Source organism: Pogoniulus pusillus, chromosome 33 (genome assembly GCF_015220805.1).
Source record: "Pogoniulus pusillus isolate bPogPus1 chromosome 33, bPogPus1.pri, whole genome shotgun sequence".
In the NCBI taxonomy this organism is placed as follows: domain Eukaryota; kingdom Metazoa; phylum Chordata; class Aves; order Piciformes; family Lybiidae; genus Pogoniulus; species Pogoniulus pusillus.
In genome coordinates, this window is record NC_087296.1 from 8525026 (window position 1) to 8540306 (window position 15281).

The 15281-nt window shown below is 45.8% G+C and overlaps 1 long non-coding RNA gene across 14 annotated transcripts in view; it reads left to right on the forward strand.

The window, feature by feature from the left end:
• LOC135189651 (uncharacterized) overlaps positions 1 to 15281 on the forward strand; it is a 137013-nt gene that overhangs the window by 6877 nt on the left and 114855 nt on the right. Inside the window, exon 5 of one of the 14 annotated variants that reach the window (XR_010308196.1) lies at positions 12445 to 13333. The exons of 10 other annotated variants lie outside the window; for them this stretch is intronic. This is a non-coding gene — a long non-coding RNA (uncharacterized LOC135189651). 3 more of the 14 variants (XR_010308200.1, XR_010308199.1, XR_010308194.1) reach the window with 3 other exon arrangements.

Consider the following 15281-nt stretch of genomic DNA (forward strand, 5'->3'; position numbering starts at 1 on the left):
GAAGTGGGGGGAGTGGGCTAACCATCACCTGGAGTGTGGCCCACCCCTGAGGAGGGGCCAAGACCCCTAGGGTCAGGTTCAGGGTCACTCCCCCAGGAGTGTTAACCCTATACATTCCACCCCTTGGTTAGACCACTTCCACCTTCCTAAGAACAGTCTTCTTCTCCAAAGATGGGAAAAGTGTCCATGGGTTAAGAGTTCGTGAAGTCCTTCTTGGTCCCCGGCTGTATCTCAAGGCGATGTGCTCCTCTGGCCCGGTGCAGGTTGCTGAGATGTGAGCAGGGCAGGAACGGAAGAAAAGTCAGTGAAACAGGAACAGTTCTTGTTGGAACTCAGGAAAGTCTTTTCCCTCTGTGAAGAAAACATCAGGAACAGTCTCTCTTGGTGTCTGGCATCAGGGGAACAGGTGTGGATGAGATGGCTGTAGACATCCTCTGGAGGGAAGTCAGGAACAGTCTCTCACTGCAGGGCATCAGTGACGAATCAGATGCAGGGTTCTGGTTGGACGCCGTGGTGTGATGCGATGTTGTAGGACTCTGGATAGCTGCTGCTGTGATGTAGGTTCTGTTGGACGCCGTGTAGTGGTGAGGGTATAACTACAAAAACAACTTGTAACCCCTTATGAACTATAATACAAGTATTGCACAACTATGATACAAGTATTGCACAACTATGATACAACTATTATACAACTATAATACAAGATAACCTGAAAGTATCTGGAACACATGGAATCAACTCTGAGATTTCAAAACCTTTTCAGCTAAAGAGAGGTTTCTCTGAGGGACACACTCGATAACACCAGTTTCCATCATCACCCAGTATGTGTGACCAGGACCCTCTGCAGATACCACCCCTTTGATAGGTTTTCCCCCACCAGAGGCAGGAGCAACCCACACAGTCTTTCCCAGTAGATTCCTTTCACAGACTACAGGAACTCCATCTCCCTCAACTGTGGGCAGTAGGGCAGACTGAGCAGGACCAGCTCTGTTAACTGATCCCCTGCTGTTCACCAGCCAAGTGGCTTCTGCAAGGTGCTTCTCCCAGTTTCTGAGAGTTCCACCTCCCATAGCCTTCAGGGTGGTTTTCAGCAGGCCATTGTGTCGCTCAATCTTTCCTGCAGCTTGTGGGTAGTATGGGATGTGATAAACCCATTCTATCCCATGCTCTTTTGCCCAGTTGCTTACAAGGTGGTTCTTGAAATGGGTCCCATTGTCTGACTCAATTCTCTCTGGGGTACCGTGTCTCCACAGGATGTGGCTCTGCAGGCCCAGAATGGTGTTACGGGCAGTAGCATGAGGTACTGGGTAGGTTTCCAGCCACCCCGTGCTTCCCTCCACCATGGTTAACACATACTGCTTGCCACTACGAGACCGAGGCAGAGTGATGTAATCAATCTGCCAGGCCTCCCCATACCTGTACTTTGACCACCTTCCCCCGTACCACAAAGGCTTCATGCGCTTGGCTTGCTTTATGGTGGCACAGATGTCACATTCATGGATAACCTGAGTTATGGCCTCCATGGATATGTCCACGGACCTGTCTCGGGCCCATTGGTATGTGGCATCTCTTCCTTGGTGACCAGAAGAGTCATGTGCCCACCGAGCTAAGAACACTTCACCTTTGTGCTTCCAGTCCAGGTCAATCTGGCAGATGTGGGCAGCCTGGTCAGCTTGGTGGTTATGCTGCTGCTCTTCAGTGGCTCTGCTCTTTGGGATGTGAGCACTGATGTGGCGGATTTTAACTGGCAGTTTGTCCAGGCGTGCAGAAATGTCTTGCCAGAGATCAGCAGCCCAAATAGGCTTCCCTTTTCTCTGCCAATCATTTCTCTTCCACTCCTTCAGCCACCCCCATAAGGCATTTGCTACCATCCATGAGTCGGTGTAGATGTATAGCATTGGCCACTGCTCTCGTTCTGCAATGTCCAGGGCCAGCTGGATGGCTTTCACCTCAGCATACTGGCTGGATTCGCCTTCTCCATCTCTTGCCTCTGCAACCCTGCGTGTGGGGTTCCAGACGGCAGCCTTCCATCTCCGCTTGCTGCCTACCAGGCGGCAGGATCCATCTGTGAAGAGAGCATATGCCTTTTCCTCCTCAGGAAGGTCACTGTATGGGGGGGCTTCCTCGGCACGGGTCACTGCCTTCTCTTCTGCTGGCTTTCCAAAGTCAGTGCCCTCTGGCCAGTTGGTGATGACCTCCACAATGCCTGGACGCTCGAGAGTCCCCATCCTAGCCCTCTGAGTTATCAGAGCCATCCACTTACTCCAAGTGGCATCTGTGGCATGGTGCGGAGTCGAACCCTTCCCTTTAAACATCCAAGTCAGGACCGGAAGCCTTGGAGCTAAAAGGAGTGGTGACTCCGTCCCAATCACCTCAGAGGCAGCTCTGACTCCCTCATAGGCAGCTAGGATTTCTTTCTCTGTGGGGGTATACTTGGTCTCTGAGCCTTTGTACGCCTTGCTCCAGAACCCGAGTGGGCGGCCTCTTGTCTCATCAGGAGCTTTCTGCCATAGGCTCCAGCTAGGACCATTCTCACTGGCTGCTGTGTAGAGAATGTTCTTAATCTCTGGGCCGGTTCGAACTGGTCCCAAGGCCATGGCATGGACCACCTCTCGTTTGATCTGGTCAAATGCCACCTGCTGCTCAGGTCCCCACCCAAAGTTATTCCTCTTTCTTGTAACGTCAAAGAGGGGTTTCACAATTTGACTGTACCCGGGAATGTGCATCTTCCAAAAGCCCACAAACCCCAGGAAGGATTGTGTCTCCTTCCGGTTAGTGGGTTCCACCATAGTGGCCACTTTATTCACCACATCCATAGGGATGTGGCGTCGGCCATCCTGCCAGCGAACTCCCAGGAACTGGATCTCTCTGGCAGGCCCTTTCACTTTGCTTCTCTTAATGGCAAAACCAGCATCCAACAGGATATTAATGATCTTCTCACCCTTCTGGAAGACCTCCTCTGCTGTCTCACCCCATACAATGATGTCATCGATGTACTGCAGATGTTCCGGAGCTCCACCCTTCTCCAGTGCAGTCTGGATGATGCCATGGCAGATTGTAGGGCTGTGCTTCCACCCTTGAGGCAGTCTGTTCCAGTGGTACTGGACTCCTCTCCAGGTGAAGGCAAACTGCGGCCTACATTCTTCTGCAATGGGGATGGAGAAGAAAGCATTAGCAATGTCAATTGTGGCATACCATTTGGCCTCCTTTGTTTCCAGTTCATACTGCAGCTCCAACATGTCAGGCACGGCTGCGCTGATTGGAGGAGTCACTTCATTCAGGCCTCGGAAATCCACCGTGAGTCTCCACTCCCCCGTCTCCTTTCGCACTGGCCATATCGGGCTGTTGAAGGGCGAGTGGCTCTTGCTGATGACAAGCTGCTGCTCCAGGCGGCGAATCAGCTGCTGTATGGGTAGCAGGGAGTCTCTGTTGGTGCGGTATTGCCTGCGATGAACTACACGAGAAGCAATAGGTAACTTGACATCTTCCACCTTGTGGGTACCAACCACGGAAGGGTCATCTGACAAGCCAGGCATGATAGACAGCTGCTCTTTGTCTGCAGTCTCTACAGCTGCTATGCCAAATGCCCACTTGTTTCCCTTCGGATCTTTAAAGTACCCTTCCCGGAGAAAGTCGATCCCCAGGATGCAAGGTGCATCAGGGCCAGTTACTATGGAGTGCTTCTCCCACACATTCCCGGTGAGGCTTATCTCAGCCTGCAGCACAGTCAACTCCCGAGACCCCCCTGTGACTCCTGCAATTGTAACAGTATCTGTCCCCCTGTGGCTGGAGGGGATCAGAGTGCATTGGGCACCGGTGTCTACCAACGCTCTGTACTTCTCGGCTTCAGAAGTGCCAGGCCATTTCACAAACACGTCCCAATATACTCTGTTATCCCTGGCCTCCGCCTGGCTGGAGACAGGGCACCTCTAATTCTGAGCAGTGTGACTGCATGAGGCACATGGACCTGAGTTACTGGCTTCACCACCCCTTGAGCGAGAGCGCTGCCTGCGGGACACTGGGGCAACCCCTCTTCTGGAGGAGTTATTCCCTGTGTTTGTCCCCTGCAGTTCCCTTACCCTGGCCCATAGAGCTGAGGTGGGCTGGCCATGCCATCTATCCATGTTTTCCCCATGGTCACACAGTGTTCTCCAGAGTGACCCCCTGTGTGTACCCTGTCTGCTCTGGGCTGGTCTCCTGCGGGGAGGAGGAGGAGCACGGCGGCGTGTGTTCCTTATAGCTGAGACTTGCACCCATTCTGAAGGTGAAGAGCAGTTATCCTCTGCCTTCTGCATTTCAGAGAAAGAGGCTTTTAGCTCGTTCATTTCTTGGGTGAGGGTCTCTACAGTGGCAATTAAGGTTTTCCTCGACAAACTGTCTTCAAACTGTCTTAGGTCATTCACAAACTCCCTGATTGTGGGAAGGTTGTTGGGGTCTCTGCCCAGCAGCAGTGCTCCCAATGTGGGGGCATATGTGGAAGGGGCACACTGAGTCAGTTTCTTTAAGAGGGCTGGCTTCATGCGGACATCATCAGGGTCCGAGGGCCTCTGGTCGGCTCCATAAATTATCTCTTGAACCGCCATTTGCCTCAGGTATGAGATCCCCTGTTCCATATCTGTCCATCTAAGGGGATGGAAAATCATGTCATCCTTAGTCGGGTACCTGTACCTCACAGCTATCAGAAGCCTGGCCCAAAGTGAGTGGGTACCATCGAGCCTTCCCAGCTCCTTATCCACACCTCCATCCCTCGACAAGGATCCCAGCTGTTTCGCCTCCCTGTGATCTAGGTCCACTGTTTCTGCTCCTGCATCCCAGCATTTCAAAAGCCAGGCTAAAAGGGACTGTCCGTTTGCCCTTGCATACTCCTGCCTTATGTGCCTGATTTCCTTTCTGGGCGTGGAGCTGATAAGGATCACTCCATTATCAGGTCCATTTCCAGCTGGTTGCTGTTGCTGAGGGGTGCTGGTTCCCGAAGAGGTCCCTTGCCCCGGATCGGTATCTGCGGGAGGGTTTTGATTTGATCTTGCTGGCCGCGTGGTAATTGGCGCTAGGTGAAGGGGGCTGGGCTGAGGGGGCAGGGTCCGGGGGGCTGCCCTGGGCGGGACCGGAGGCGGAGTTCGGGGCGGAGCCGCGCTAGGGGCGGTCTGCCCTGTCGCCCATCCCCCGCAGTTGCAGCTGGGGCAGTGAGGACCACCCCTCCCCCTAAGCACCCTAATGGCGGCGCCCACTCGATATTTCCACGTGTCCCAGTTCACCGCTATCTTATTAATTCCCAAACCCAAATTTACACACAGTGAAATAACAGCTATCCAGTACCATTTTTCCCCCAAAATATCTGGAGCTTCTGTGCTCCAATGCATATACTCAGATTGATTCCATGTTCCAGAAACATTTCTAAACACAGTGATATTACTAACAGAATTCAGGAAATAGGCATAGACTCGGGCAGGCAAATGCTTAGAATATTCCCAGAGCATATCAATGACAATCCAGAAGACATGGTAACTTATAAACTTTAACAGCCAGCCCCACAACAGCCATGCAAAAGCGTTAATGATTAAGACTTTCAGAATATCCATTTTTTAACTTCCAAATCTTCTCTGAAAGAATTCTTTCTACCTAGCCCCACGTTGAGACGCCAAATAAATTGTTTTGGGTTCAAATGCAAGTTCCCAGAGACTCTTATAAATTTGGTAGACCCAATGACAATTTATAGAATTTATAGAGTTTATAGAGTGCCCTCCCCTCCTCCCCCTCCTTTCCCCAAAAGACAGGGAGAGAGATAAAAGGTAGGGACACCCCAATAAATCAATCTCACTCGATTTGGAAGTTAAAAAGGAAAAGTTTAACAATAACTTAGAAAAAAAAAGGGATTGGAGGTAGGGGAGTTTACAAAGGATAAGGAAGGGAAAAACAGCAAAATACAAAACAGGGATGGATACAACCCGAGTAGTGTGATGGTGTCTCTGCCTCGTGGCTGGTATACAGTATCAGTGTGTGTGTGCGGTCATGAACGCAGGTAGTGAGCAAGAGGGCGAAAAGAGGAAGAGACAGGAGAACTCCTGTCTTTTATACCACAGGAAGTGGGGGGAGTGGGCTAACCATCACCTGGAGTGTGGCCCACCCCTGAGGAGGGGCCAAGACCCCTAGGGTCAGGTTCAGGGTCACTCCCCCAGGAGTGTTAACCCTATACAATGTCTGAAGGGATTTTTCATTGAAAATGGCTCTGTGTATGTCTGGTAGGAGAGGTAGGAGTAAGGAGTGTGAGGCAAGCAGCCTGCATTACTCTGAAATTACTCCTGTATTATGATTGATTTGTTTTGGAGAAGTGCATTGGGGAACTGTTCTGAGGAATAATGCATGCACAGCGACCACTGGTTCATTATCCCTCTTTTAATAGTGGGCTTCAAACCAACAAAGACCTACTAAACTGCAAGCTGGTTTGAATTAGGATATGAAATCTGCAGTACAGGGACATTACTCATCTTTACAGAAGTTCCTGGCAACTCTGAAGTGTATTCCTGTGTATTAATATACTAGCAAAGAAGCAGAACAAAATGAACATTATACTTGCCTAGGTCTGGACATTTAATCTTTCTTTTCCCAAGGTCATTTCCATTACTGGTGTTTTAGTTTAATGCAAAATTGACTGTGTCTCACCAAAAGTTCTATATTTTGTAATTAGATCACCAGCAGGCACAGCAGTGGCTGCTTATATTTGGCAAGGGATATTGATGTGAATTTCTTGCTGCAACAACATGCATGTGTATAAAGTTCAGCAACATGAGTTCTTCGTCACCGAACATTGTACAATCAATACTCTATTACTGCAGTGTGAGCTCTGCTGCATTGTAGCTAAATTAGTGTGTAAGGCTCAAGAATCCAATGATGGGAAGAATTCTAATTTGCCTCTCTAAAATGCATGTAAGCTGTTCATGTTGGCTGTAACAGCTCTGCTCTAGTACCTGTTGCTTCAGGTGCTATTTTCATTAAATAGGAATTTGGGAAGTTTATATCAATTTTCTTGATAATTTCAAGGGAGCATATTTTTTACTTGGTTGACATTCTGTGTTTACAGCATCAGGAGCTCCATTATAAAGGCTTTGCTGCATATAGATTATCTTCTACAGTAAAACCCCAAACAAACTCAAACCAAGGGGACATACATGGCTCCCCAAGAATGCAAGGGAGTGTGCAGAGCTGTTAAAATGCAGATTTAGGCAGCAGGCACTGCTGGACTTCCAGGATGGCCTTAATACGAAATCGGTGTAGGCTACTGCTTGTGGGAGCAGAGTACTGAAGGTAGCAACTTCTTTCATCATTTCTTTCCTCCTTGAAAGGGCTCCTGCTGGTGCTTCTGCTGTTAGGAGAATGTAAGGGAGAGGCCTTTCCCTGCTCTGTCTTCCTTAGAAAAAAGGGCCATGACTGCTCCTGCCCAGCCTCCTTTGGAGTGGTACAAGAGGGATTCATCTGCAAAGTTGAAGGTGGGAGCAGGAGAGAAGCTTCTGGAGGAGGAAGAGTAATATAGGCATGACTGGATTTTGGAGGCTGGGTAAAGTGTAGACAATGCCAGGGTTCAGTCCATCCTGGGGAAGGTAGGATTGAGGGGGTGCCGGACTGGGGTGGGAAGTGGAGGATGCAGTGAGGGAAAAGCCTTCACCCTGCAGCCCTTTGGGACAGCCCAGAACTCCCATGACCTCTTCTGTCTTCATGACCTCTAATATTCCTTATCTGCTCAATTCATTCTGCCTCTTGTTGAACTGAATTTTGGATTTTGTCACTTTCTTAGAAAAATTGGAGTCCTATTTCTCCATGGATCCCGCATGTCCTGATTTCACCCTACTTGCTTTAATCAGTTCATCTATCCAGGTATTTCATTGGTGTCTTTGAATGGATGCCAGGCTTCTCTGTTTTCCTCCCTCCCAAGTTTTCAGAGAAAATACAATGGAAGTGTGGGGTTTAAGAAAATCCCAGAATAAAAGAATTGGCTAGTGTGGAGATAATCTTTTAAGGTTGAGTCCAATCATTAGCCTAATGATAAAATGAGGGTTTTCAGGATTAGTGCGCTACTCTTCTAAAGTATCAAAGCACTGCACTGTAAGCTGAGTGATTGAGCAGAGCTCCACTGTAAAACAAGAACTCACAGAAAAAAGGAAGATTGCTTCACTGTGCTGTTCAGAGAACAGCACTTGGAGTTCACTTCTGCCTTAACATCAGGGAACTACTGGTGAAAGCAGTGCTGCCGTTGCAGTGTTATGGTGATCTGTGCTTCCACTGATGGCAGAACATGAGTAGTAAGGCAGAGCAGATATTGGAAAGCTGTGGGGCCCAGTTGCTTGTCAAAAGCAGAAGCAGCTACAGCTGTATAGTTCTCAACAGGTGCTTGTTGAACTTGTGCTCAAAGCCTCTAGTGGGAGGCTATGATAAGGTTCTCATCTACATTGTACTTCTGTTTTGCTATCATGGCTTAACAGAAATACTTGTCTGTGCTGTTAGCTGCTGCTTCTAGTTCTTTATTTGCCTTTAGTTTATATATGTTATTTGCCTTATTTCCTACTTTGTGACACTGACTCAAGTTCAGACAGTAAACTCATAATGATAAATCCTTTTCTCCTTAGTGACTGCTGAAGTGGTTATTGTACTCTGTATTTATATAACAGATAATTCCTACTTAAGCATGACACTTTCTTTATATATGCTGACTGCAGTCAATCTCCATTCTTCTTGACCATTTTTTGTGTTTGGTGAGAGGCTTTAGAGTATTAATTCCATCTTGTGGTGTGCTTGGACCCTTCCTGTGGCACACCAGCCTGTACTCGTTCATGCAAACCATCGGTGCAAGTGCAAAACAGCATAAGAACCTAGGGAACTCTGGAATCAGCCAGGTTGGAAAAGACCTCCGAGATCATCCAGTCCAACCTAGCACCCAACCCTAGACAATCAACCAGACCATGGCACTAAGTGCCCCATCCAGGCTTTTCTTGGACACCTCCAGGGACCGTGACTCCACCTCCCTGGGGAGCTCATTCCAATGACTATCACTCTCTCTGGGAAGAATTTCCTCCTAATATCAAGCCTATACCTCCCCTGGCACAACTTGAGGCTTGTCCCTTAGTTCTGTTGCTGGTTGCCTGGGAGAAGAGACCAACCCCACCTGGCTACAATGTCCCTTCAGGTAGTTGTAGACAGCAGTGAGGTCACCCCTGAGCCTCCTCTTCTCTAGGCTCAACAACCCCAGCTCCCTCAGCTTCTAACAGGGCTGTGTTCCAGGACTCTCACCATCTTTGTCACACTTCTCTGGACACATTCCATTATCTCAACATCTCTCTTGAATTGAGGAGCCCAGAACTGGACACAGTAATTCATTTGATGCATCTCTTTGGTGTGGTAGCACACCTTCTGATGTGTGCTTAGTTTAGAGTCATGTGAGGCAGTGTCAAAAGTCATGCTGAAATTTAAGTCCTTCAAAGGTATTGATTTTTCCTTGTCTGTGAGAACCTTTACTTTTCCACAGGAAGAGAGGTGACTTATCTTGATTAGCTCTTGACTGCTATTTATCTCATTTATTTTTTTTCTAGGGACTTACACACCAATTACTTAATTTTATTTTGTTTTTCTAAGAAAGAAGAATGCCAACATTGCCTTATTTGCTGGAATGTCTCTCCATCCTCCATGAGCAATCAGCAACAGCTGCTAATGCTTCTGAGGTTGTTCAGACACTTTTTTACACATGGAAGTGAAATTCATTAGGCAAAAATTATGTGAAAACAGCTAACTTATCCAAATGTTTTCTACTCTCTTCTTACTCCTTCCTCACTGGTGCTTGTTACACTGAGGATGGGAGATTCTTTTCTTACTTGACAACATCGTACTTTGTCTACTTAACAGAGAACAGGAAGACTTTCCTTAGGTTTCCATTTCAACACACTGCTTTTCTCTTGCTTGTGATATCTCATTTTGAACTGAGGACTGATAACTTCATGAAATAGTTAAGTTGTTGCAACTGCATAGTCCTTTATTTTTGCCACTTTTTTTTTGAAAGGAGCATGGCTTAGCGTTGCAAAACTCTCTACAAACATGATCTCTAGAGCCTTTTCCTAGTATAGGGCGTAATTTCCATGAGATGACATGAAATGAGGCTCTAAGAAACCTGCTACTTGAACTCATGGATGTCAGCGGCTTTCTGAGGCTGAAATGAGTCATAGAATCATAGAGCAGTTTGGATTGAAAGGGACCTCCAAAAGTCATCTAGTCAAACCCTTGTGCAATGAGCAGGAACGTACTCCATTAGATCAGGCTTTCCAGAGCCCTGTCCTAAGTTCACAAACATACAAAACTAAAAGATTGCAGAAGGATCCAAACAACTGTGTACACGTTTTAAAGACCTTGAGATTCTGCTATGCAGCAACTAATAGTTCAAGAGGCAGGAGTAGCACTAAGTTTTGTTGGGGCTTGCTTCATCTCATTTATGTAAGTTCATTTCAGCCCTCCCATGCTCATGCTGCAGATGATGCTTTTCTACCTTGCCATTTATTAATTCTTGATTCACTCACTTCACAGAATTCCCAAGTGAAAGAAAGCCACCTATTTGCAGCCCAATCAAGCAAATGAATATAATTATAGGTATCTTGTGTTCTTACTTGCAGTTGTCTTATCTGTCCTTGGGTTTTTTTCTTGTTTGCTAATCATAAAAGAAGGAAAGTGAACTTCTGCTGGAACCTCATCTGCCCAGAAGATGTTAAATTAAATGCCTAAAAATTGTCACAGAAAGATCAAGAGCAGAAGACCTGTCAGTTTTAGCTGATGTAATCTATGCTGTCTGCCAGGTGCTGGCTGTCTGGCAAGGGCCACTACAGTGGAGTTACTTGCTTTGGTTAGGATTTAAGCAGCTCTCTTTGAGTAGACTTGGAATTTTCCAAACTGCCTTCCAGAGACACTGCAGCTACTTCTAATGTATGTAATGAAACAGGCTGAGAACAATTCCATGACTCTGTGTTTCTCCTCACCACATCTAGACTCACTTCTGACCCAGGATGAATTTATATTCAAAGTACGTGGACTAGTTCGTGTACCATCCTCCAAACTAAACCTGTGTATGACCTATGATTGCTGCTGGCATGACTTGAAACAAACCAGATGTACAGGCTATGAAACTACTTCTATACCCACCACTTCTTTAAACATGATTTTTTTTGGGGTTGCATCTCATCAAGTTGTCTATAGTGACATCCTTTCTGAATGGGAAGGCTGCTTTCTTGGTTACAAATAGGAACTTAACTTTTAAAATGACTTTTAGAAGTCCAATTTTCCAAAAGCTTTCTCAGATACATAATTGGAAGACAATGATTTTCCTAGAAGACTGAAAAATTGAATGACAAGCTGCGGTTTTCAAAGGAAAATTCAACAGTAACAACTGCATATTTCATCACAGTGGACAAATAAATGTTCAAAGAACAATTTCTCTTTAGAACAACAGCTGAATATCAAAAGAAAAATTGAGAGAGCTGTCAGCTCCTTCCCAGGCCATGTTTCAAATGAGAACAGACAAAACACTAAAAAATATGCTGTGTTCTGTGTAGGCAGGGCAGTGACACAAAATGACACATTAGATTTTTCATTTCAATCTCTTTACAGTGAGCAATTCAAGTCTCAGGTTTGGTATCAAGTTTACGTTGGCTTAAAGAGCCATGATATTATTCTGGGGTTTCTAAAATTTATTTTGGCATTTTGCATTTTTCTCATTGAAAGAGAATTATGGTTTTGCCATGACAGCATGGAGAAGGACAGTTTCTTGTTGCAGAAAGGCCTGGAAGATGCAGACTAGAGCTACAAATTGCCTGGTGCAGCATTTTGTTCTTAACAGATTTGATTATGTGGGACTCTGTGACAATATTCATGGAAATGAGTGCAAGCCTGGAAAGAAGTACAGCTCTTAGAACAGCTTCTTCCCTTGCTTTCACTCTTTCTCTCGTGGTATATAAAGACAAACCATTTGCAGAGATCAAAAAGGCTACGTACTTTTTGGTTCTGCTCAGCCTTTACCCCCATCAATGCAACATGGGGCCCTGCTGTGCTCTGTTCGTGGTGTTTGTCTTGATCATCTGCTTCCCTGTGCTCGCCTGAATGTGAATACCCCTGTACACTGTGCTGCACTATGTGCTTAAAACTCAGTGTGCTTTTTGTTTTTAATGCACCATTCTCCTTTGGTGACTGAATCTCACTTTTGTCACCTGTTTATGCCCAGGGATGTTATGGATTATGACTCCTGGTTGCTATAGGTAGTTATGTGATGGGACTTGAGCCAGTCTGGAGGGTCAGTGATTCCTCCAGGTCATTTTGGCTCCCTCACTCTGTCTCATTTCCTTCTCTTTTACATACAGTTCTTTGCCTTGAAGTCCTGACCTCTTTGTTGAACTGACTGTGCTTCCTCTGATTTTCTACTAGTTGAGCAAGTTTGCATTGGCTTGGAACAAGATCAATCTAGTGGAAAAAAACCCCAACTTCCACCTTCTTCTCTTAGTGAGTTGGTTACTGCCCTAGAGGCAATATGGTGGGGGCTGAAAAGATGATGTAAGCAGAAATATACATCTGCATGGAGACTTGGGCTTTCTGATCACAACAAATATGAAATACACTCATCTGCATCAAGTAACCCCAAACTCGGACACAGGCACCATTTACATAAGGATATCACAGTGCATCAGCTGGATAGCAGTAAGGTGCAATAAACTAAAGGATGAGAGCTCTGCACTATCTCCAGTTATTTGAACAGTAACTCTCTGGCAAACACAACACTTGAACTTCAATCAAATTTCCTTGTCCTATTGGTTATTTGAAGTTGTACCCTTTGGTCAGCAGAAAAATCAATGGATGAATTTCAGTCCATGTCATTTGCCTAATAACCTTAAGCTTTAACTTACCTGCCCCTCATGCTTAGATCAAATTTGCCACTGGAGATATGAGCCTCTTTCCATTGATTAGAGAAAGAACTTTGCCTGCTCCACATGAAACACTGAAGGAAGTGAAAACTGGTGCCTAAGGCCGGGTGATTGCATTCTACTCATTGAACATTCAAATAAAGACAGATCACAGAAACAGGAACACTGAGGTCAGAAAGCATCTCTGGAGATCGCTTAGTCTAAAATTTCTGTTCAGGGTAAGGTCACCTAGGGCAGGTTAGGGTTGTGTCCAGACAGATTTTGAGTATCTCCAGGGATGGTGATTATAGCTCCTCTGGGTAATCTGTCCCAGTGTTCAATCAGTCTTGCAATTAAGGAGTTTTCAGTTATTTAAAAATAAGCTTTCTTGTGTTCAGTTTCATGTGTACTGGCTCATGTCCCTTTTCTGGGTGTTACTGAGAAGGGTCTTGCTCTGTTTCCTTTATTCCTTTTACAAGATCTGCCTGAGCATTCTCTCTTTCTGCCTAAAGAGTCCCAGGTCTCACGGCCTCTTGTGATGGCAGATGTTCAGTCTCCTTTATTGTCCTCCAGTGGACTTGATCCACTATAAGTATGTCTCTCTACTATTAAGAATCCCAGAACTGGGCCTGATCTACTTCACTCAGCACTGGTGAGACACCTGAAGTGTTATGTCCCCCAACCAGTTAGTGATGCAGCCTAGGAGGGTGTTGACTTTGTCTGCTCTATGGGATTTTGCTGGCTCATGTTCAGCTTGTTTGCCAGGACCTCAGGGTCCTTCTTTGAAAGTCTGCTTTTCAGCCAATTGATCCCCGTGATGTACTGGTGCATGGGGTTCAGCAAAGTGCCTCTTCTGTGTCAGAAAGTTATCAACACACTCCAGAAACCTTCTGCATTTCTTGTTTTGTGACCCAGCAGACATTGGAGTAGTTCAAGTCCTCTATGAGGATAAGGGCCTGCAAGTGTGAGGCTTGTTCCAGTGGCCTGATGAAGGCCTCCTTTACTACTACTTTATGATCAGATGGCCTGTACCACAACAGCAATAATCTAACTTAGAGAGAAATTTAAAACAGAGGTAATTCCATTGCAGCAAGGAAACTTTTTATATGTTGCCCCAATGAATCATTCACCTGCTTATGATCAAAACACTATCAAAGCAAATCTGGAGAATGGAGTGGAAGGAATAAGGGACTATTAAGAAGCCACCTGATTTAAGTGCACTTTTTTCCCTGTAGTGTACATATCATAACTGTATTGTCGATTAGTAGTTTAAAAGAAAACTTCTCAGGGCAAGGAAAAAAGTATGCTGGGAATTGTGTCGATGCTGACAACTGTTCAATTCAGTCAGCAAAAATGACTGAAGCTGTAATTTTATGCAAACTGTACTTGTCCTTGAATTTTTCCTCATTTAAATATTGTGTGTATGCAGGACAGTCTACAAAGGAGAGCGCGAAAACATGCGTAGTGTGACGTAAGTGATGAAAGGCAGGGATTGAGGATATAACTCATGGAGTGATAAAAGATGGTAAGCAATATCACAAAAGACAATAGATTAGACTGATGAAATACTGTACTAAGGAGGTAAAGTGATTTGATAGGAGGAATGTGGTTAATGAGGCAAAGCTTTATAATTGCAAAACTAAAATATAAGGACGGAGCAATGCATACAAGGAAGCGGGACAATGGCAGTGAATGAGAGATCCTAGTAGTAAGGCTTTTTTTCACTATGGCCCTAATAATCCTTGGAAGATTTTGCTTTAGGATTCACATAGATTTGAAGATGAGCTCTAATTGTTTGCTTTGTGTGGCTTGCTTTTATTTTCCTCTCCAGAACAGTGACATTCTGTCAAATGGGGAGCTCAGTGCTATGATGAATAGGCTGGGGCAAATCTAACTGCAGTGATTTAAGACATGACTGTCAGTGAGCCCTTCACTCCCCTCTGAGTTGTGCCTCACCTGTCTGAGATGTGGGAGCACCAAGTGTAGATAATAACAGTTCTGAGTCTGACTCTGTCCACATCCCATTCTCAGCAGTGGCCAAGCTTCAGGATAGATGGAATGGCACCTGGCTGTTGCTCTTCATATTCCAGGAGGAACAAGTTTTCATTGGCATATAAGGTTCAGCTGCAGCCAGGAGGGAAAGAGCTGAGTTCCTTCAGGCCCCACTGCAGGCTGGGATGTGCCAGGGAGGGACAGGGAGTGCCATGGGATGTGCTTTTTTAGTTAAAATATGAGTTTGAGTTTAAAACTTCTGACATATGCAAAACAAACCTCCCTGAGGAGACGAGATCATGACAGGAGATATTACTATGAATTAAACAGTATGAGTGACATCCTGTCACTGCAAATGTCAGTGATAAATGG